This window comes from Gossypium arboreum, chromosome 3 (assembly GCF_025698485.1).
Source record: "Gossypium arboreum isolate Shixiya-1 chromosome 3, ASM2569848v2, whole genome shotgun sequence".
NCBI lineage: Eukaryota > Viridiplantae > Streptophyta > Magnoliopsida > Malvales > Malvaceae > Gossypium > Gossypium arboreum.
Genome location: NC_069072.1, coordinates 124,137,445 through 124,161,114, shown reverse-complemented (window position 1 = coordinate 124,161,114; position 23,670 = coordinate 124,137,445). Strand labels below are relative to the sequence as shown.

Sequence of the window (23,670 nt, the reverse complement as noted above, 5' to 3'; positions counted from 1 at the left end):
AAAAACCTACTCCCTCTACGGAGCTATCAGAACCTTGAGGTCATACCTCAACTCTTCCTTGAAGGGGACACATTTAACATAATCATTCGACACCAACCCACGAGTATATCTACTCAGTCTTAGAAATCTGACCTCATACTCGACCATAGTTGGGTAATAAAAGTGAGTGTTGAGTGCAATGCCCATGTAAACTCTAGACATATAGCCTAACCTTTTATGATTTAGAGGTTGGGCCTTAGTAGTAGTTGCTAATCCTGAGCCTATAGTCATAGAATGTCTTAGGGGATAGTAACCCTAGGTCTTGCTTTCGAAAGAGGTAAACCACATTAGTACCCAACCGAATACCAAGTTTGCCATAGTTTTGCCACAACATTGCACACAGGTTAGAACAAATCCCTTAGTAATCCTAGTATTTACGACTAATATTCCAACCTTGCTAAAATCCTTAGTACTCTTATTTGATTTGTTACAATGGTAACCTCTGCTAGTATCCTTCATTACTCTCACTTCAATGTGTTAATCCTATTTTAATTTCATTAAACATCATTCTATACGTTTATCTTTTCTATCCAATTATAATAACTTAGAGAAAGAGCATTCATCCAATCATCATAGGAACAATACTCATCACTTTATTACTTGATTCAACATGTACACTTGCATAATTCGCACATCATATTCACATGCGACAAGTTTTTGGTGTCGTTGTCAGGGATTGGCGATTGGTAACTTTGGTTTTTGTTATTATAATTTTTATAGTTTTAGTTGCTAATTTGTTTGTTTCGTGACCTTAACAGGTCTTTTACTAGTTGTATGCATAGAGGCACTCTTGCTGAAGGACTCTATCTCTTAGATCCAGAAATTGAAAGGACCTTGCTAAGAAGGAGAAGAGAACAAAGAGTAATAAATCAAGAAGGTAACAATCCACCTAGTATGAATAAGTAACTTAATCACGAGCTTTGAATATTATTCCTATTGTTGCTCAAATGTTTGATGACTGAGATAGGCCAATTTGAAAGCATGTAGTGCCTATCTTAGATAACCTGAGTCCTGGAATAGTCAGGCCACAAATTCAAGCTTCCCACTTTGAACTGAAACCTGTAATGTGTCAGATGCTTCAATCAATTTCTCAATTTGGTGGTTTGCCAACTGAAGGTCCCAAATTGCACTTGAGACTTTTCTTGGAGGTCTGTGATTCTTTCAAATAGCAAGGTATCCCTAAAGATGCCTTAAAACTCAAATTGTATCTCTATTCTTTAAGAGATCCTACTAGAACATGGCTCAATGCTTTACCATCTGGAATAATAGAATCATGGAATGATCTCTGTCAAGATTTTTACTACAATATAACCCACCCAATATGAATGTCAAACTTAGAAATGACATAACATCCTTCAAGCAACTAGAGGATGAAATACTGTTTGAAGTATGGGAAAGGTTCAAAGATTTTCTTAAAAAATGTCTTATGCATGGATTTCAGCATTGGACCCAAATAGATATGTTCTATAACGGTTTGAATGTACAAATACAAATGGTGGTTAATGCTTCAGCTAATAGAACTTCGTTGGATAAGTCGTACAGTGAAGCCTACGAGATTTTAAAGAGAATCACCAATAATGATTATCAATGCCCCACAACAACAGCTAGAAGTGGTAGGAGAGTGGTTGAATCATTTGAACTTGATGTTATTTCCTCATTTACTGCTCAGCTATCTTCTTTAGCTAACATGATAAAGACCATGCAGAACCCTAGCGAGGAGAAAGAACTGAAAGCAGCTGAGTTATCTTGTGTTTATTATGGTGAGGATCACATGTTTGAAAAGTGTCTCTCAAACCCAACATATGTCTGCTATATAGGCAACCTCAATAGGAACAACAATCCTTATTCCAATACATATAACCCTGGTTGGAAACAACACCCAAATTTTGGGTGGAGTAATTGATGAGCTAGAAATTCCAACATGGCTATTAGACCTAATGCCATGAATGTTTTACCTGGTTTCAATCAGTCTATACTGCCTCAACAACAAGTTCAAACAGGATAGACATCATCTTCTTCCTCATCTATTAAGTCTCTACTGAAGAAGTATATAACCAAGAACTATGTAGTGATCCAGAGCTAAGCATCACCATTACGAGTTTTAAAGAATCAAGTAGGATAGATAGCTAATGCTTTGAACTCAAGAACACAAGGAACTTTACCTAGTGATACCGAGAATGCAAGACCACATGGGAAAGAACATTGTAAAGTAATCACTCTTAGAAGTGGCATACAACTAGATAGAGTTGTCAAGAATTTTGATCCTAAATCAGTGAATTCAGAAATAATTACAACCAAAACCCTTGAACAACATGGGAAGAGCACCACAACTGAGAAAACTAGACCGAGCAATGTCGAAGCAAACTCAAACAGCACTGTTGAACACAATTCCCCGAAAAAATAATCATTACAACCTAAAGTTCACCTACCCCAACCATTTCCCCAATGTTTTCAAAATCACAAACAAGACCAACATTTCAAGCGATTCTTGGATGTCCTTAAGCAACTTCACATCAATTCACCTTTAGTGGAAGCCTTGGAGCAAATGCCTAACTATGTCAAGTTTATGAAAGACATACTTTCAAATAAGAGGCAATTGGGAGAATTTGAAACAGTCACACTCACTGAAGGGTACACTGCTATGTTGACAAATAAATTGCCTTCACAGTTGAAGGACCTAGGAAGCTTCACAATACCTTACTCAATTAGCAACTAGTATGTTGGGAAGGCCTTATATGATTTAGGACCGAGCATAAATCTTATGACCATGTATGTGTTCAAAAAGCTAGGAATTTGTGAAGTAAGACCTACCACTATAACCTTACAATTAGCAGATCGGTTATATGCATACCTAGAAGGTAAAATCAAAGATGTCCTAGTAAGGGTAGATAAATTCATTTTTCCTATTGATTTCATTGTGTTAGACTGTAAAGTTGATAAAAATGTGCCTATTATTGTTGGTAGACCTTTCCTTGTAACAAGTAGGATTGTAATTAATGTTTAAAAAGCAGAATTAACTATGATGGTGAACTATCAACAGATCATTTTTAATGTTTCCAAGGCTCTAAAATTACTAATGATATCGAAGAGTGTCATGCTGTCAATTTATTTAGATTCACTGTGAAAGAGGAATTTGAGAAAGAATACCATGAAAAAGAGCATAGTGAATCAGATTAAGTCGATATTGATGATGAATAGCCATTAAGACACCACAATAAGTTAATGGAATCCAAACTAATTGTCGATATACTTAGAAAGAGGTTTGACAAATTAGATTTATCTCCTCAAACTTTTAGCCCTTCTAAATTGTCCATAGAAGAACCACCTACCTTAGAGTTAAAACCTCTACCTTCACAATTAAAATGCGCATATTTATGAAAGGATAACATGCTACTCATGGTTGTGTTTGCTAAGCTGGCTGATGAGCAAGAGGTTAAGTTGTTAACCGCACTTAAGAAATTCAAAAAGGCATTAGGTTGGGCAATCGATGATATTAAAGGAATCAACCCCGCACTCTACATGCACAAAATTCTATTGAAAGAGTGCCATAGAAATTTTATTGAATAGCAAAAGAGGTTAAACCCTATTATGAAAGAGATGGTGAAGAAGGAGGTAGTCAAATGGTTGGATGCTGGTATTGTCTACCCAATCTCTTATAGCTCTTGGGCGAGTCCAGTCCAATATGTGCCAAAGAAGGGAGGTGTAACCATGGTCAATAATGTCAATAATGAGCTTATACCTACATAAACTGTCAAGGGATGGCGAGTCTGTATGGACTATCGCAAGCTTAACAAAACCACAAGGAAGGACTATTTTCCACTATCCTTCATTGATCAAATGTTAGATCGATTAGCTGGAAAGAACTTCTAATTTTTCTTAGATGGATACTCTGGGTACAATCATATTGCAATTGCCTTAGAAGATCAAGAAAAGACAACATTCATCTGTTCATATGGTATATTCGCCTTCAGAAGAATACCCTTTTCTCTGTGTAATGCGCCAACAACATTCCAATGTTGCATGATTTCTATATTCTCAAATATGGTTGAGAATTTTCTCAAAGTATTTATGGATGACTTCTTGGTATTTGGGAATGCTTTCGAAGGTTATTTGTACAACTTATAATTTCAACTTTAACACTGTGAGGAAACTAACCTCATCCTAAAATGGGAGAAGTTTCATTTTATGGTAAGAGAAGGAATTTTCTTAGGGCATAAAGTTTTCCATAAAGGAATCGAAGTTAATAAGGAAAAATTGAAGTGATTTAGAAACTGCCACCTCCAATGAGTGTTAAGGGAATTAGAAGTTTCTTAGGGTATTGTTGGATTCTATAAGAGATTTATCAAAGACTTTTCCAAGATCTCTAAGCCCTTATATGCCTTGTTGGAACAAAATAAATCTTTCATCTTTTATGAACCTTGTTTGTTAGATTTCAAGGAGTTAAAAAAGCAACTGGTGGTTGCACCAATTGTAATAGCTCTTAAGTGGATATTGTCTATCGAGCTCATGTGTGATGCCAGTGATTATGCCATGGGAGTAGTATTGGGCAAAGGAAAGACAAACTATTTCATGCAATCTATTATTCCAGTCAGACTCTAACTGATGCACAACTTAATTACACCACCACCAAAAAGGAATTATTGGTTGTGGTATTTGCTGTAACGCCCCAAAATTTGAGTTTTATTACTAAGTCATGTCAATAAATATGTGTCTGCTTCTGTGGTTGTGTGTCATGTTTGTTCACTTGAGATTGGAGAGTTAAGTCGTATAAATTTTAGAATTTTGTTAATTTCTTTATTGAACTCTTAAGTGAGGATTTCTTGTTTATGTTTACTTCTGTGCCATTTTGTGTCAAGAATGAGCCTGTTGGTTCAATGGTTAAGCATTTGTTTGTGTCAGTGGTTCCGTGTTCGAGTCTCCTTAGGTGCAACAAGGATTTATTTTTTCACTTTTCCATAAAACTGATCTAAATTTTAAATGCCCTTTCCTTTAATGTTTGGATATTTCTTTTTTTTTTCATTTTCTTCTCAATGTTCTTCTTCCTTTCTTTTCTTCTACTCTATTTGTTTTACATCTTCTTGGAATCTCTTTTCATTCTGTCCATTCTGTGATACTGCTTACTCTACTGTGCTTTACGATAAATTTTGGCCAATTGTTTTGTTATATTATGTTGTTGAGTGAATTAGGAAAACCGTCAAAATCTTAAGTTGTGGTTAATTTGTTGTTGTTGTGTTCCACTACGCTAGGGGGCTCAAGAGATGCCTAACACTTCTCGTTTTACTTGGAAACTGGGTGTGTAGTAGGAATTCACGATAAATAGACTCTCATTCATTTGTGTAGTGAGTCGAAGGTTTCGATAAGAAATTAATTGTTTTCAATTGCATTTTTATGAATGTTTTATTGAATTGGATGTTCAGAACATATTTTAGGCTTGGAATTGGCATTGGGGTGTTTCTACAGTGTTGCATAATAGGTGGGTATTGAAACCCTTTCTTTTTCTGCATTTTTTTATAAGAAATGGGGCTTTCGACGGTACACGGCTGCTAAACGGGGTTGTCGATGACACACAAGCTGCCACACGGGTGTGTGTATGTGTAGGCCGTGTACGTCACACAGCCAAATGAGAGCCCGTGTGGTGAACCGTACAACTCCTTGAGTTAGAATTTAGGGTCACACGGGTAAGACACACGAGCGTATGTTAGACTATGTGTGAGAAGCAAAGTGCAGGGTTCACATGAACATGTGTCCAGGCCGTGTAACTCTCAGAGTTAGGATTTAAAGTCATATGGGTAAGACACATCGACGTGTTTCCAAGTCGTGTAACTCTCTGAGTTTGTATTTGGAGACACACGAGCAAGAGACACTAGCGTGTGTCTAGGCCGTGCAACTCATTGACTTCAGATTTAAGGCATAGGGGCATGTGTTAGGCCGTGTGTAGCCACACGAGCATGTGGGCCAACAATACAGAATTTTGTTAGTGTTGAAATTGATGTGCAAGGCAAAAGTAAGCCGTCCATCAGATGTGTTTGAATTGAACTGAATGATATGGGCTAATTATCATGATTTCTAGTGGATTCTACATATCGGTATGAGTTAGATACTAATGATATCGACACCTTGTTATATTAGAAATGTGTGATCATATCTGCAATTGCATTACTTATATATAAATGTTTGTTATCTATTCTGCAGCAACATAGGGTGGAAGTTATGAATTTGTGGGAGTATTCTGTAGTGAACTAGTGGTCAAACCACCCATGATATTATTTGATCTGGCAGTGAGATTGTAAACACTACTATTCATCATGCCGACACTATGAGGTATGTAGGATGGATGGGTATTATATACCTATTGGTGTATAGGGTGGATGGAGATGGAGTGTAGTGAATGGAATAGGAAATTGCGTTTGTATCTATACCGTATGACATATGCATCTGATCGTATTTGTGTTATATGTGTATTTGTACTAATATGCTACTGTAACATTTCGAATTAGGGCCTAGTCAGAATAGTGGTTTCGAGACCCCAAATCTAAAATAGAAATAATTATTTTATGATTCTCATGAGGTCTATGATATGGTTGCATACTTGTGTGAAAGTTTCATGAAGAAATTCTATGCATAAAATGTCTAATTGAATTTTAAGGACCAAATTGAATATAATGTAAAACTTGCATTCTAGAAGCTTTAAGCATGAAATTGCTTTAGATTATGAATTAGATGGTCCTAATTAGTAATTTGACCAATTTCTATAATTTTGGACAAAAATGGACATTTATAGGAAAAATTTGAAAGAAAGACCCTAAGGGCATTTTGGTCATTTGGTAATTAAAAGAATAAAAAGGGAAAATCAAAGCAAAAATGTGTTCATCTTCTCCAAGTGCTAGTTGAATTTCTCAATAGCCATAGCTAGGGTTTTGTTCAACATTTCCGAGCTTGATTGTAAGTGCTCCCTAGCCCTGTTTTTAATGTTCTTTGTATTTTCGAAGTCTTTGAAGCATGATCTACCCATTTCTAGCTATATTTTGAGCTAGGGTTCATGTATGAAAATTTGACCCATGTGTAACATGCATGTATTTTTTTTGATTAATGGAGGAATATGAATGTTTGATGCATGATAAACATCTTTTACTAGGTGATTTTTAGTGAAAACACCTAAAAAGGGGACTTCTTTGTAAAAGTGTAAAAGTGGGTAGTAAAAATGTGAAATAAAGGCAATTTTACCAAAGTATGAATTATGGATTTATTTGAATAATGAGATTAATAAACAAGTTAAATTTGGCATTATAGATCAAGAAAAAGGTGATACGGGTCTTGATCGAGGGAAGAATAAAGTATATGACGATTAGGCTCGATTACTATCAGTTTGTACCGAGGTAAGTTCATGTGTAAATATTGCAATGATATATCATGTTTTTAATATTTTGTTAATGTATGAGTTTATATGATTACTTATTATGTCAAGTGTGTGAATGATGTTGTAATCTATGAGCACGGGATTGTGAATGGATTCGACGAAAATGAGATATCGAGAAAACCCTGTTTGAACCTTAAGAATAATTTAGGACACAATGTGACATGTCACTAGGAACTATATGGATATGAGCTCATGAACATATGTGTAAATGTGATATATGAATCCGGGTGCTGGTCTTGTACGTCCTACCAATAGCTGGGTAGCGCGACATGTGTTGTGCGTACCCGTCAGCTTGTGTGAGCAGCCCGAGTAGTTACGTCCTGACTATCATCTTGTGTGAGCAGGACTGTGATTAGCTCGTGAGCGAGCAATATGTGATTGTGATATGGGGTAGCACGTGGCTACGTTTGAAGCACTATGTGCAAGTCTTCCGTATATCCAATAATATTTCGAGTGCTCAACATGTAAACTTGTGAATCAATCGACAAGTAAATCAATGAAGAGAGAATATGACATTATGATTTGAGTTGGTATAGGTATGTATCATAAATTGTAACACCCCGAATTTGGGCCTAGAAGTATTGGGCCTTGAGTGTGGGTCCGTAAGGAGGTTTTATATAGGTATTTAATTGTGTAATGAAATGACACAATTAAATGTCCGCTTTGGTGGTTAATGGCCCTGAGAAGTGTTAGAGAAATCTTGGGTTCAAACTTGGGCTTTAACAAAAATTTTGGTATTAAGTGAAAAAAAAAACCTGGATGCTTGGATGAGGGTTTTTAAATTATTGTGTTAAATAAATGACACAAGGAAGCTTGTAGTCTAGTGGTTGTGGTGTCATTAAGGTTGTATGGGAGCCTGGGTTCAAGCCTTGGCTCTTGCAATTTATTTTGTTTTTTTAAAAGGAACACGGACTTTGGCCTTTAGACCTTATAATTAATTGGGGATAAAATATGACACAAAAAGCCTTGTGGCTTAGTGGCAAGTAGCGTGTGGAGCATTTAAGGGAGGCATAGGTTGAATCCCATGGCAAGCAAAGAGCATTTATTTTGCTAACAGTGGCAAGAGTTGGTGTTGAATTTAAACTCTAATATTGGAGGGATCCCACATCGAAGCTAATATAAGAGTGGTTGTGAAGCTGGCTTTAAATAGAGGGAAAATCGGCAGGGGGATTATGAGGGTAGTATTTCGCACTTAGGGTATTGTTGGTGCCGCTTTTCTTCGCTTTTACACCTTAGGATTGTTCTTTTCTCTCTTTTCCTCTCTAGCCAAAACTACCACCTCCCTACTCTTCTTCTTCTATTTTTCTTCTTCAAACTATTCATCATACCTACTATTCATCAATCACTGCCGAATCCATAAAAGCCGAAATCCCGTGATCACTACTTGTGCCGATTTCTTTAAAGCCGTGTTCTCCTATATTCTTTTACTTTTATTAATTTACAAATTATCTTTTCTTAATCTCGGATTCTCGACCGCAATTCTACTTCAAGGTTGTAGCCCGCATTATCATCTCCTTTATCACACAAAAGCGAAAAACCATAGAATTGGGGGCTTATAGCGAAACTTCGAACTCCGGAGTCGAGTTTTTACCATCGTTTGAAAGATAAATCTGCACAGTTGCGTGGAGATCAAAAAGGAGTAAGGGTAAGTGTTCATCATCTCGGATCTGGTTATATTTTACAAAGTTAGAAAAGTCAAGTCCCTAAAATATAGGAGGTGTCGATTTGGGCATATGGCCTTAAGGGATTGTAACTGATGTTTTCTTTCGGTGACTAGAGTCTTCTTAAACGTTGAATTAAAGGCGTGGTTCATTGGAGCAATCAGATTCGGAGCTAGCTATTGATTTTGGCAAAAAAGTAAGGTTTCGAAGGCTTTTTAGGGATATGGTTCGATCATAGATAAGTAAGTTTTGGGGGTTTAGTGATTATGGTTTGTAAATAAGAAATATGCTAATCAATTGTAGGACATCGGAAGTGATCTCAGTAGCAGTCGTCGCGAATTAGGTGTGTACCGGACACCCTTCTTTAGTTCAATTCGGCAAAAGCCGAAATACCGAAATTCTGGCATTTCATGGTCATGTGGGTATGCGAATGCTCTCAAGTCATAGAATAATTGTTAGATCTGGCACCGTAAGGTGGTAAGCACGTTCGCGTGACGTTTTAGCGTATTTTCAGAAAAAGGGGCTCGATGGGCCAAAACTGGGCCCAATGGGCTTACGGACCAATATGGGTAAGAGATGGGCAAATTAGCCTGTTAGGTAGATGGTGGAATCAAATTGCATAAAACTGATAAAAATTACTGAATTAGCTTGTACAACAGCGTAGATCACGAAATTACCCTTAAAGAGCAAAATTACCAAAATTACCCCTAAAGAGCAAAATTACCGATATACCCCTAGGGTTTTAAAATTGGCTGAACTGCTTGATTGATTACTACTGTATTTTGCATGATATGCATTTATTAATATCTGTTGCATGGGATTGGGGTATTAATGGAGGAAGTCTTGAAAGTGGTCATTCCACGTCTTGGAGGCTTTGCCTCAATCGACTGAATTTGAGCGGCGTTCTTTGCAACTGGTGTGTGTGAAATTTGGGTGGGTTGAGATATTCCCACATGGTGTGTAGGGTTGGTGCAGGCGGTGTAGCGGTTGGTGGGTTGAGTAGTCTCCCTGGATGGGCTTGCATTCATTATTCTGTTGTTACTCATGCTATTGAATCGGGCCTATGGGCCACACTGTTATGTAAAAAGGGCTAAGGCCTTGCATTGTGATTCAAAAGGGCTTGACCCTCTGTAATTGTTATCTGAATAGGGCTTAGGCCCAATGGGCTCGAGCTGATTTGGGCTTTGGATGGGTTTTCAGATACACCGAGTTTTCCCAAACTTACCCCTTTCCTCTTTCATCCTTGCGGTGAGCCCTAGAATTGGTGGACTTGGAGTCAGGCGAGATTCAGAGTGGCCATGAAGAGTGATTGCCGACTTTAAATAAGTTTAGCGTTTATTTTGGATTATTTTTATTATGCTTAAAGTTGTAATAAGGCCGCTCTTTTTAATTGATTTTATTTTGGGGATTATTAAACTGGTTAGCACTAGGGTTCGATTTATAAAATCTACTTGTTTTTTTTAAAGATCACGATGACGCGCAAAGTTTCCGTAAAATAAATGTTTTTCCCAAGAAAAATAAATATTTTTAAGCAAACGTTTGCAACCTTAATCATTTTCTTAAGATGGTCATAATCAAACGGTTTTCTCAAAGTTATACGAGATGTTGGAGTGTGGCAATGGCGGTGTGCATGTCTAGGATTGGATCCGAAGGGAGCTTGGTACTTAAGCAGTCCGATGGACTCACCTCCTCTTCTTCCTGGTTTCCTACCTAGTGCACAGCTTCCATTCACTTTAACCTACTTTTAAAAGTGTCTTCTACAACACCAACTAAGTTTTCCAACTAAGTAATACGGAATGTTTTGAACGCTTCGATGTGGCGCATCAGATCCGGTCATAACAACTAGGCCGGGTTTGGGGTGTTACATAAACTCACATTTATAAGCTCAATATGTGATGAATTATTGGTAAGATTGAAAATGTGTAAGTTATGTTTACAAATTTGAGTTATATCTATGAGTTCAGAATAACACATAAGTAAATCTATGCTATGTCACTAATGTTTATATATATATATACATATCTATGATTATTGCTGCTATTTATTTGCATGTGAACTTACTAAGCTTCATGCTTACTCCCCTCTCTTTTCCCATTTTCTTATAGTATTACCAAGCCAACTCGGGGATCGAATAAAGTCGGAGGCTCGATCACACTATCAACTGGACATTTGGGGTATAGTTAGTCTCAATATTTTGAGTATGGCATGTATAGGGACTTGGTTTTTTTTTGTATGTCATATTGGTCTAGTCAAATGTGTTGGCTTATAGAAATATTTTATTTATTTTGTATATGGCCATGTAATAAGGTCCACATTGATCATTTGGGTTGTAACCCTAATCAATTATACATGCATGCAATGTTTTTATGTTTGATGTGTTTGTTTGTGAATGAGATGTGTGATGAATGGCACATGTGCTAAGTGAATAAATCATGGTTAATAAGTACGCTCAATCTATAGTATAATTAGGTAAATTAAAAGTAGGTTTAGCATAATGAATGAATATGAAATTGGTGTGGAATGCCATATGAAAGTATGATGTTTTGGATAAGCGACATGTTCTCATTACAAAGGCATGGCATAATCGCATTTATGATTCTTTAAGTCACCAAATGCACTAGGTTGCATGTCATCTTAGATGAATGAGTAAATGAGCATTTAAGGGTGACCAATGGCTTGGAAAATAGCCTAAAAAAGTCCACATGGGTAGAAACATGAGTGTGTGTTTAGGCCGTGTGTGACACACAGTCTGCCCCAGGGGCGTGTGGTTAGACCATGTGTCCCCTGCACTCTAATTATTGCAAACAGAATGCCCAGTCATAAACACATGGGCAGAGACACGGCCGTGTGTCTCAGCCGTGAGACACGGCCATGTGTCTTAGCCGTAAGACACGGCCGTGTGTCTCAGTCGTGTGACAGGCACGGCCTTAGGACATGGGCGTGTTCCCAGGCCGTGTGAAGTCTGCACTTAATTTCGAGAATTTAATTCGCCACATGACCTAAGCACACGGGCGTGTGACTTGGCTGTATGACCCTAATTGTATGATGACGTCATAGTCAGAGAGTTACACGGGCTGAGGACATGAGTGTGTGTAACCACATGGCCTATCCACACGGGCGTGTGACTCCCAAAGTAGGAAAATTTTGCTAAGTTGCCCTAAAGTTTTCTAAGGTCCTCGGTTAATCTTGAATCATCTTCAGTGTATGTTTTGGGCCTCGTAGGCCCTTATAAGGGACAATTTGCATGAAATTGAAAAGTTTTAAATTTGAATGAAAATTTTTATGGCCGATTTTGTGTGAATGTTAATGTTTTAGCTTGGTAATGCCTCGAACCCTGTCCCAGCGTCGGATACGGGTAAGGGATGTTACAGCTACCATATGACATGTGCATCTGATCATATTTGTGTTATACGTGCATCCGTATTAATCTGCTACGTACCGGGACTGTTTTGTCTCTAGATCCATTTTAGGTTATTAATCTAACTTAGGAGATCAAATTTTTATCTGAATAATCAATAATATCTGATTTCTTATACATAGGCTAGTCTGTTTATGTTAAGTTCTACAATGCAACACACTAACTAATTGAATGAATTTCAGGGAACTCACAGGAATAAGTGGTCGGTGGACATGGGACTCGATCATCAATCGGGCTTAATATATATATGTGTGTGCGAACCTATGCTTTAATTTCTTATCTTTGAATTTCTACGATTTGACTATGTTTCGGATAATGGATGTTTTCAAAAATTAACAATGGTGAAAGGCTTCATCTAAGTATGACTGTGTTTTGGTAAGATAACGTGACCTTCTAACTTGGTTTTTCCGTCTAGATTGGGTTTAAGGTGTTACATTTGCATTCGATAAATTTCAATCATATTTAGTTGGTACCAAAGTCACAGTTTACACAGACCATTTTGCCATTAAGTATTTCGTGACTAAGAAAGATGCAAAACCAAGACTGATTCGGTGGATACTCTTGCTGCAAGAGTTTGATTTGAAGATTCGAGACAGAAAAGGAACTGAAAATCAAGTGTCAATTCATCTATTAAGATTAGAAATTGGAAATGAAAATGGCAATATCAAGCTTATTAAGGACAATTTCCTAGACGAGCAGTTGTTAATTGCCACGTCATTGCATTGGTTTGTCGATATTGTAAACTTCTTAGTCAATGGATTGTTGCCACCTTATCTGAATAGCCAGGGAAAATGAAAATTCTTGAATAATGCAAGATTCTACTACTGGGATGAGCCTTATCTATATAAGCAATATGCTGATCAAATAATTTGAAGATATATTCCTGATGAAGAGATGAACATTGTATTGCAACATTTTTATTTAGCCCCGTATGGAAGGCATTTTGGGAGAGTAAGAATCGCAGAAAAGGTACTCCAATCTTGGTTCTATTGGTTGAATTTGTTCAAAGACGCCCATGAATTTTATAAGACATACGATCATTGTCAAAGAACAAGCAACCTATCAAGGAGACACGAAATGCCACTGCAAAATATTCTGGAAGCTGAGTTGTTCGATGGTTGGGGGATAAACTTTATGGGTTCATTTCCACCCTTGTTTGGCAATTTATACATACATATGGTAGTAGATTATGTCTCCAAATGGGTAGAAGCCATAGCTCTACCTACCAATGATGCCAAGTCAGTGATGAAGTTCTTGCACAAAAACATCTTCACGAGATTCAATACGTCTCGGGCCATCATTAGTGATGAGGAATCTCACTTCGATTGCAAGCTAGTTGCCAACGCCCTGCAAACGTGTGGAGTAAAACAAAAAATTGTCATGACATATCATCTGCAAATGAACAAGCAAGTTGAAATTTCCAACAAGGAAATTAGGTGGATTTTAGAGAAAGTTGTTAATCCAAATCATAAGGATTGGTCCTTAATAATGGACAAAGCTTTATGGGCATATCGCACTGCTTACAAAACCCCGTTAGGAATTTCACCATTAAAGCTCGTCTACAAAAAACCATGCCATTTGTTGGTTGAGTTAGAGCACAAGGGATATTAGGTTGTAAAGCAATTGAACATGGATTCAAAAGCTGTTGGCAATAGAAGATTGCTGGAATTAAATGAAATGAGAGAATTCAAGGCACAAGCATACGAGAATGCTAAACTTTATAAGGAAAAGACCAAGTGCTAGCATGATAAGAGAATTATGTCACGACAATTTGAACCAGGACAACAAGTGTTTTTATTCAATTCAAGGTTGAAAATATTCCTTGGCAAACTGAAATCCCGTTGGTCAGGTCCCTTTGAAGTAGCCAAAGTATACCCTTATGGAGCAATGGATGTCTAGGATATGCAGACGAAGGTCACATTTAAAGTCAATGGGCAAAGTTTAAAGCACTACTCGAGTGCTCATATAAATCGATACAAACAATCCATTGACCTTACATATGTTTAAGCTTAACATCTCTTTCATGTCTTTATTTTCTTTATTTGTTTTACTTTAATTTTGTTTTTACGGTTTCCATCTTTAATTACTTGATGTTATTTTCAATTCTAGTTATATTTTTTATTAGTGTACAGATTTTGCAGGAATTACAGAGAAAGAATGAAGGTGCAAGCCTGATGATGTAGTAGCAGTAGGTGTTTGCCTAAGCAATCCAGAAGTAAATTATGCCACAGAAAAGTGGGCAAATGGACATTGAATTGAGAGAAAATATGGGTTGAAAAGAGAGAAGAAGTCCAAGAAAAAGATTTTGAACAATTGGAACCTATCCTAATTGGGAGGCCCATTAAGAAAGTGCCAAAAAATTTTAGGGCCAGGTCATTCTAAGGTTCCCTCCAAAACCCTTTTTACTTTCCCCTCTTCCTTCTTTTTCACACTACTTACCATGTAAGTTTCTACAAACCACCTAACCCATTACCCTCATTTCCATCTCTCCAATTGCCAACACTCTTTCATTTACCCATAGTTACATAACGTTTCCCTTTTCATCTTTCTTAACCTCCATTACGTCCCTTTTTGAACTCTAAACTTCCTCCCACTAACTTCTCTTTAGTAGTTTCGCAAACCATTTTCCTATTTACACTACAGAAAACTCACAAAGATTCTTCAAGACTAATCAATGGCAATAGTCAAAACAACTTCTAATGGTGCCAAATCTTCTTAGGTAGGTGCCACTCAACCGAAAAATTTCTTCAACAGTGCTGCTACATCAAAATATGACAACAACATTTCCAAGAGACCATTCTACTTTGAGCAAGGCCTTTTTTTTAAGGATGAGCCACGCATGAGTTATGACAAGTCAGTTTCATCTATTGTGGAAATGCACTACAGGCAAATCTTTTGCTTGCACCTGAACGATGTCTTGGGAAAAGTTGTTCGAGAATTCTATGCACATATAACTTCCCCTAATAACCCCTTCATTTATGTTTGAGGAACATCAATCCGATTTGATGAAATAGAATCAATGCGCAATTTTGGCTGACAGATATTAAAGACGGGCATACCCTATTCACTGAAAGCATCAATGCTGAAGGCTTAAATCAGGTGTTAAAGGACTTGTGTGTTGAAGGAACTCAATGGATTGTATCCAGCCAAGAATGTTACACAGTCGAGAGGACTTCACCAAAACCCATTTGTAAGGTTACTCGTTCAATCGGGGTACTCTCCCTCACGGTGATCCACCATCGGTATGCCTCGTCTCGTACAACGACACAACCCCCTTCAACTTTTGCTCCACAGAGCAATCCAAATCGTCCATAATCCGCTCTGTTGCCTTTAGCCAATATTCGGACACATTTGGGGCTACTCCAGATACGCCGCTAAAAACTTCTGCTCCGTTAGCCCGGAGTCGCTCCGAGATGGATCTCCTATTTACTGTCCCGGTGCTAGCTCCAGCAACTCTTTCTAAAACCCTTAACATTGCTTGGGACAAAGCATCATCCCCCGCAGCCCGATCATAAGACCCAGTCTCAGTTACCTGTGGCACAGATGCCTCCTCAGCTGGCCTATGCCCTAAGGATGAAGATTCAGCTTGCACCCTTTCGCGACCACGTCCGCGGCCTCGTCCACGAGTTCCTCTTGTACTCATATCGAATTATCTGATTACGAATTTTATGATATTAGTATAATGTTCAATTGTTTATTACGAGATGTCTTATGGAAATATAGCAGTTCAAGGAGTCGTAGCCTAGCTACAGTTCTCACTCCTACTTTTTTACAGTTCTACCCTATCTAAAGTATCATAGTAGGGTCTCAGTTCTATTCATAACAGCATATAAATATCACATAACGTAAAAGAGAGTATACTTACAGACTTGGTGTCGGGGATTCATTGTGCCACTTCTTTCTCCAAACCACTTAAAACCACAAACCATGTATTTAGTCACGGGAAAATAGAATTTCTTAAAATTTGAAAAAAAAAATACCTTTGTTTTAAAATTCTCGATTTTAGACCAGTAAAAACAGAAATAACCTAAACCATTTTATCATATATACCTTGTAAAATATCTTTGAAAAGAACTTTTCAAAACCATTTCCAAAAATACCCTTCTTGGTCTAAGTTTGATTTTTTTCGAAAAGTTTTTCGAACCCGATCCATAGCTGAGTTATTACAACCGGGCTCTGATACCACTAAATGTAACACCCCAAACCCAATTCAGACATTACGGCCGAATCTGACGTGCCACATTGAAGTTAAAAATCCACGTTTCGTTTTAGCACTTTAAAACCAACTTTTGTTAAACTTAACCAAGTGAATGGAAGCTGAGCACCAGGTAGGAATCCGTAACAGAGGAGGTGAGCCATGAAGGCTGCTTAAGTACCAAGCTCTTCGATTGGATCCAATCCTAGACATGCCCACTACCATTACCACACTTGGTTATAACGAGTTAGGATTTCTTTGAGTAGATATCTTTGAAAAATCGAATAACCGTGACGTTGTGTTATTTTGAAAATAAGAATCGTTTTGAAAACGCGTCCTAAGTCTAGCCCATTTAAATTATTATCAACCGGATTACAGTTATTAGAAATAAAATAGTTCCAGAAAAAAAAGAAAAATAATAAAGTTAAAATGGCCTTATTACAACCCAAAAATAAGTAATAAATAAAATAACTAAGGAAAACCAATCACTTATGTCGAAAGCCCAGAAGCGATCACTGTGGCCACGTTGAATCCCCTCCGACTCCAAGTCGCCAAATCAAGGCTCACCTGCAAGGTTAAGGAAGGGAGTGAGTTTGGAAACTCAGTGTGCAACAAGCCCTTTTGAGCCCAAAACAATATCACTCTTGGCCTAAGCCCAAATTCAATCTCAAAGATATATCTTTGGTCAAGCCTTTACATATTCATATCATCGGGTCAAGCCTTTTCATTATTCATATCATCGGGTCAAGCCTTTTCATTATTCATATCATTGGGCCGAAGCCTTTACTGTAACAATATGGCCCATAGGCCCATTTCAATAATACATGCAACATCAATGCACATATGCAAGCCCATTTGGGGAGACTACTCAACCCACCAACCGCTACTCTCCACCCGTACCAACCAAACTCTCCATGTGGGGAATAACTCAACCGACCCAACCAAACTCTCCACTGGCAGCATAGTTGCTTTATCATATAACTGGAGGCCTAGCCTCTTTTAATAATTAGGGCAAAAGCCATCTTTGATAAACTTAGGCAAAAGCCCTTTTCGGTAAACTGGGGCAAAGCCCTTTTCGGTAACTAGGGCATAGCCCTTTTGCACTTCCTCCATCCATATAAACCCAACCCATGCATAAATGAATACATCATGTGCATATCATACATATCATGTGCATATCGTATCAAATCATATATACTTCAAAATCTCATGCATCAAACTCATAATTATACCCTAGGGGTAGAATGGTCATTTTTACCTACGGGCAAAACAGTCATTTCTATATTATAAGGATAATTTCATAATTGTACCAAATATTAGGGTTTTCCATGTTCATTATCAGTTACTAACAATTTCATGCGTTTTGACAGCGATTCTAGCCCATTCTTAGCGAAACCGAGTTATTGGGCCAAAAACCCCTAATGGGCCCTACATAGCCGTATTAGTCATCTAGGCCCATTTAGCCCATCTACCATAATGGTCTTAGCCGTATTAATGTGCAATCTGACATGATTCCATTTTCTACCAAATTTACCCAAATGGGTCCGGAAGCCCATTAGGCCCGATTTTAGCCCCTCGAGGCCCAATGTACCATCGTGCACCAAATCGTGCCCTTACCTGTTCTAACGATCCCGATCATCGAACTTAGCGAATCTAACTAACCTATGAGTGTTTGCATGCTCACGAGTCCTCAAAATGCCAAAATTTTGACATTTCGACTTTTTGGCAAATATCAAGTTATGCTACGAAAGAGGGTTCGTTACACACTTGATTTGCGATATTGCTTGAAAAGATATCCTACACGATTCCCCCTATAATCAACTGCTTATAGATTAGATCATTCTAGTAATTAAACCAAATTGAAGACCCCTATTACCAACACTTACATATTCGGCCACCATCCACAATGGCCTTAAAACTCATACCTTTGTCGAAATTGATGACTAGATTTAGTCACTCTGATGATCCAAGCTAATCCAAGTCGGTACCCTTCGTCTTGCTGCTCCTCCAATATGCAAACCATAAAAGATTAAAAGAAGAAACCCAATAAGGCCTATACCCACATTCGGCCACCTCCCTAAACTATAGGGGTTTTGACTTTTGTCAATAGTTACTATAGAAATCATTTTGGAGTTCGAGCACTTTCCACAATCTCTCTTCTTGAATCCATTTAAGCCTAGCAGATAAGGGAATTGGCCACCAAAAAGTGAAAAGAAAAAGAGGGTTGCTGGTCAATCAAGAAATTGGCACCACAGGTTTCGGCTTTTGTGACTTTTCGGCAAAAGTAACGATAAGGAAAAAGTGGTAGATGAACGGAAGGGAATAGTGAACAGGTTACGAAAGAGAATAGGAAGGAAAGGTGGATGGAAGGGTGGTGGTTCGGCTAGAGGAGAAGAAAGAAAAAGAAGAAAAGAGTAAAACCAAGGTTACAGAAGAAAACGGCACAGCTAAACTCCTAAATGCCGAAATACCCACCTAATATCCTCTCTGCTGAAATCCCCTCTCCATACCCCCCAAACTAGCTAAACTCTATCTCCTTCTTAATCCCTAAAATCTCTCCCCTTACCCCTCCTTAATCCATGCATTTGACTGATTCAAACTCCCTCCCACAGAGTTCCATTCGGCTACAACTCCTACATGCTCAAAGCATAAAAATTAGCATCATATTTGCCATCACAGGGAATCGAACCCAGGTCTTCCCTCAACCACTTACACGCCACCTTTTTAGCTCCCTAGTGGCAACACTTAGCCACTTTACCAGAGGCTCATTTGTGTTACATTTTACCCACAATTTTTAATAAGACCTCCTGTCCAAAACCCCTAACTTCTTAAGTCCAAAATTCAAAAATTCTTTCTGGTTTTGGCCAACACATGGGCCTTCCATAAGCCTATTTACACCCTCCAATTATGAATTTCACAACCAAATACCTAATTTTAAACACTTTACCAAAATATTGAGAATCACGTCAAAACCCAAAAATCAGGATATTACAACTCTACCCTCCTTAAAGAAATTTCGTCCTCGAAATTTTTACCTGCTCCAAACAGTTGAGGGTATTGCTGACGCATTGCTTCCTCGGTCCCCCAAGTAGCTTCTTTTTTGCCATGGTTTCTCCAAAGTACCTTCACTAATGGGATTGACTTCCTTCTCAGCACCTTGACGTCGTGATCAAGTATTTGCACAGGTTCTTCTTTGAAGGTCAAACCGATCAGATTTCGATTTTCGCAATCGCACGATATGAGTTGGGTCAAAACGATATCGCCTTAGCATGGACACATGAAAAACATCGTGAATACGATCCAGCTCTGGAGGTAACTCTAACTGATAAGCCACCGGCCCTATCCGCTTAACAATTCGATAAGGCCCAATAAACCGTGGACTCAACTTGCCCTTCTTACCAAATCTCAATATCTTCTTCCAAGGCGAAACTTTCAAAAAGACCATGTCCCTAACCGCATATTCAATATCCTTACGCTTCAGATCCGCATAAGACTTTTGTCGATCCGCTGCCTCCTTTAACCAATTCCTGATCACCTTAATTTTGTCTTCAGTATCTGCTACCAACTCTGGACCAAGTACTTGCTTTTCTCCAAATTCTGCCCAACACGTAGGCGAACGACACCTTTACCCATATAGTGCCTCATAAGGAGCCATCTGAATACTTGCTTGGTAACTGTTGTTATAAGCGAACTCTGCCAATGGAAAATAATCCTCCCAACTGCCTCTAAATTCAATAACACAGCCTCTCAACATGTCTTCTAAGATCTGAATGACCCTCTCTGACTGCCCATCCGTCTGAGGGTGAAAGGCCGTACTGAAATCCAATCGCGTTCCCAATGCCTCATGCAATTTCTACCAAAACTGATTTGTAAACCTTGGGTCTCGTCAGAAATTATTGATACTGGCACCCCATGCAACCGCACTATCTCCGCCATATACAACTTGGCCAGCTTCTGAAGTGAGTAGTCGATTCGGACAAGTATGAAATGGGTAGATTTCGTGAGCCTATCCACAATTACCCAAATTGAATCCTTCTTGGAAGGTGTCAATGGCAACCCACTTACAAAATCCATAGTTACCCTTTCCCACTTCCAAAGTGGTATCTTTACTGGCTGTAATGATCCTGAAAGCAGTTGATGCTCGGCCTTTACTTGTTGACACGTCAAACATTTCCCCACGAATTCGTTCACTTCTCGCTTAAGTCCAGGCCACCGATATAGCTCCCGCAAGTCTCGATACAACTTACTCCCTCCTGGATGCATAGCACAAGGTCATTATGTACCTCTTTTAAAATCATTGATCTCAAGTCAGAGTCCCTCGGCATACAAATTCTTCCTCAAAAACAAAGAACCCCATCATTATTCAACCCAAAATCTGGATTCTCCCCCTTCTCAACTTGCTAAAACCGAGAAACCAATGACTCATCCTCCAACTGTTGCTTCTTAATCTGCTCCACCCAAGTCGGTCTCACTTGTAACTTTGCCAATAAGCTTCCATCGTCATACAAACTTAAACGAGCAAACATTGCCCTCAATTTTGCCACAGTCCTTCGACTTAACGCATCAGCCACGACATTTGCCTTACCTGGATGGTACTCAATCGAACAGTCATAGTCCTTTAACAACTCTATCCACCTTCGCTGTCTAAGATTCAGCTCCTTTTGAGTTAACAAGTACTTAAGACTCTTGTGATCCATATAAATAATGCATCTCTCCCCATACAAGTAGTGCCTCCATATTTTAAGCGCAAAAATCACTGCTGTCAACTCCAAGTCATGCGTAGAGTAGTTTACCTCGTGAGGCTTAAGCTGTCATGAGGCATAAGCGACCACTTTACCTTCTTGCATCAACACGCAGCCCAAACTTACATGTGACGCATCGCTGTACACAGTGAAATCCTTACCAGACTCTGGCTGAATCAACACTGGCGCTTCTATTAAAACCTTCTTCAGTTTCTCAAAAGCCTCTTGCTGCTTATTCGTCCAAACAAAAGGTGCTCCCTTCCTTATAAGTTTTGTTAACGGTGCTGCCAACATAGAAAATCCTTCCACAAATCTTCGATAATAACCTGCCAACCCCAGAAAACTTCAGATTTCTGTTACTGACCTCGGTGGCTTCCATTCCAAAATTGCCTCAATCTTTCGAGGGTCCACCTTGATTCCCTCAGCAGACACAACATGCTCCAAGAAAGTGACTTCCTTCATCCAAAACTCGCACTTACTAAACTTTGCATAAAGTTGCTTGTCCCTTAGCACTTACAGCACAACATGAAGATGCTCATCGTGCTTCTCTTTCGTTTCCGAATACACCAAGATATCATCGATAAAAATGACCACAAACTGATCCAAGTACGGCTGAAACACCTGATTCATTAAATCCATGAATGCTGCTGGTGTATTAGTCAAACCAAAGGGCATAACCAGAAACTCGTAATGACCATATCGAGTCCTAAATACCGTCTTATGAATATCCACTTCTTTGACTCTCAACTGATGATATCCTGATCGAAGGTCGATTTTAGAAAATACCGAGGCTCCTCTTAATTGGTCTAACAAATCATCAATTCCTGGCAGAGGATACTTGTTCTTGATTGTCAGTTTATTCAACTGTCGATAGTCAATACACATTCGCATGGTCCCATCTTTCTTCTTTACGAACAACATTGGTGCGCCCCACGGGGAAACACTTGGTCTTATAAACCCTCTATCCAACAGTTCATGAATCAGAGCTTTCAATTCTACCAACTCCTTTGGTGCCATCCTATAAGGCACAATGGACACAGGAGCCGTTCTAGGTAACAAGTCGATTCCAAACTCGACTTCTCTGTTCGGAGCTAATCCAGGAAGTTCCTCTAAAACTACATCTTGAAACTCTTTAATAGTCCTAACCGACTCCACAGTTATCCCCTCAGGTTCAACTTGACTTACAAATGCCAAGTACGCCTCACAACCTTTCCGAATCAACTTCTTGGCTCTTAAAGCCGAAACAACATTGGATAAATAATTCCTTCGTTCCCCTATGACCATTATCTCCTCATCTTTGGTAGTTCTTAGTACCATTCTCTTAGTAGCATAATCCAACGTCGCCTTATCCTTAGCTAGCCAGTCCATTCCCAAGATAAGATCAAAATCCCCAAATGGCAGCTCCATCAAATCTCCTACAAATATCTTATCTTGTGTCTCTAAAGGCACCGCCCTAAAGAGTTTATCTACCTTAACCGAGTGTCCTAAAGGGCTTATCACCGATACCCCACTCACTGTCTCCTTGGAAAGCACTCCCAAAGCCCCAGATACATCACAAGCAACATACGAGTGAGTGGAACCTACATCAATCAAAGCAGTGTAAGGCGTGCTATGAATGAAGAATGTACCGGTTATAACATCAGGAGCGTCACCATCCTCACGGTGTCGTGCAGCATAAACCAACACTGGCTATCGAGCTTCAGCATGCCCAGCACCCCTGCCAGGTGCCCCACGTCCTTGTCCATTTCCATTGCCACCTCTACCTTGCCCACGACCTCTCTGTGGTGGTGGTCCTCCTCGCTGTGGTTGAACATCCATTTTTTCCGCAGTTAGTTCCTGAGCTACTCTCTGAGGACATTCTCTGAACTTATGCTCCTTTGACCCACATCGAAAACATGCTCCAGTACGCTTCCAGCACTCCCCCATATACACCCTACCATAGTCCCTACAAGCCTGCGGTCTAAAAGTATTCACTGGAACTGCTTGAACCGGTCCTTCCATTCTAGCTCTTTTAACATACCTACTTGTAGCACTCGAGGGTCCAGAATCCCTTCTAAGTCTGGGTCGATCCTTCTCACGATTCTGCCGTTCAGTTCTCTTTACTTCCTCAGCTATCTTAGCCTTTTCCACCAATGCAGCGAAATCACGCTCCCTCTGTGGAGCTATCAGTATCCTAAGCTCATCGCGGAGGCCATCCG

At 38.9% G+C, this 23,670-nt stretch overlaps 1 non-coding gene across 1 annotated transcript; it reads right to left on the bottom strand.

Moving 5' to 3' along the window:
* Nucleotides 1–1,369: 1,369 nt before the first annotated feature.
* On the bottom strand, nt 1,370–1,476 carry LOC128290949 (small nucleolar RNA R71). The gene has a single exon (XR_008280728.1). It is a non-coding gene; the product is annotated as a small nucleolar RNA R71 (small nucleolar RNA).
* Between the last annotated feature and the right edge of the window lie 22,194 nt (nt 1,477–23,670).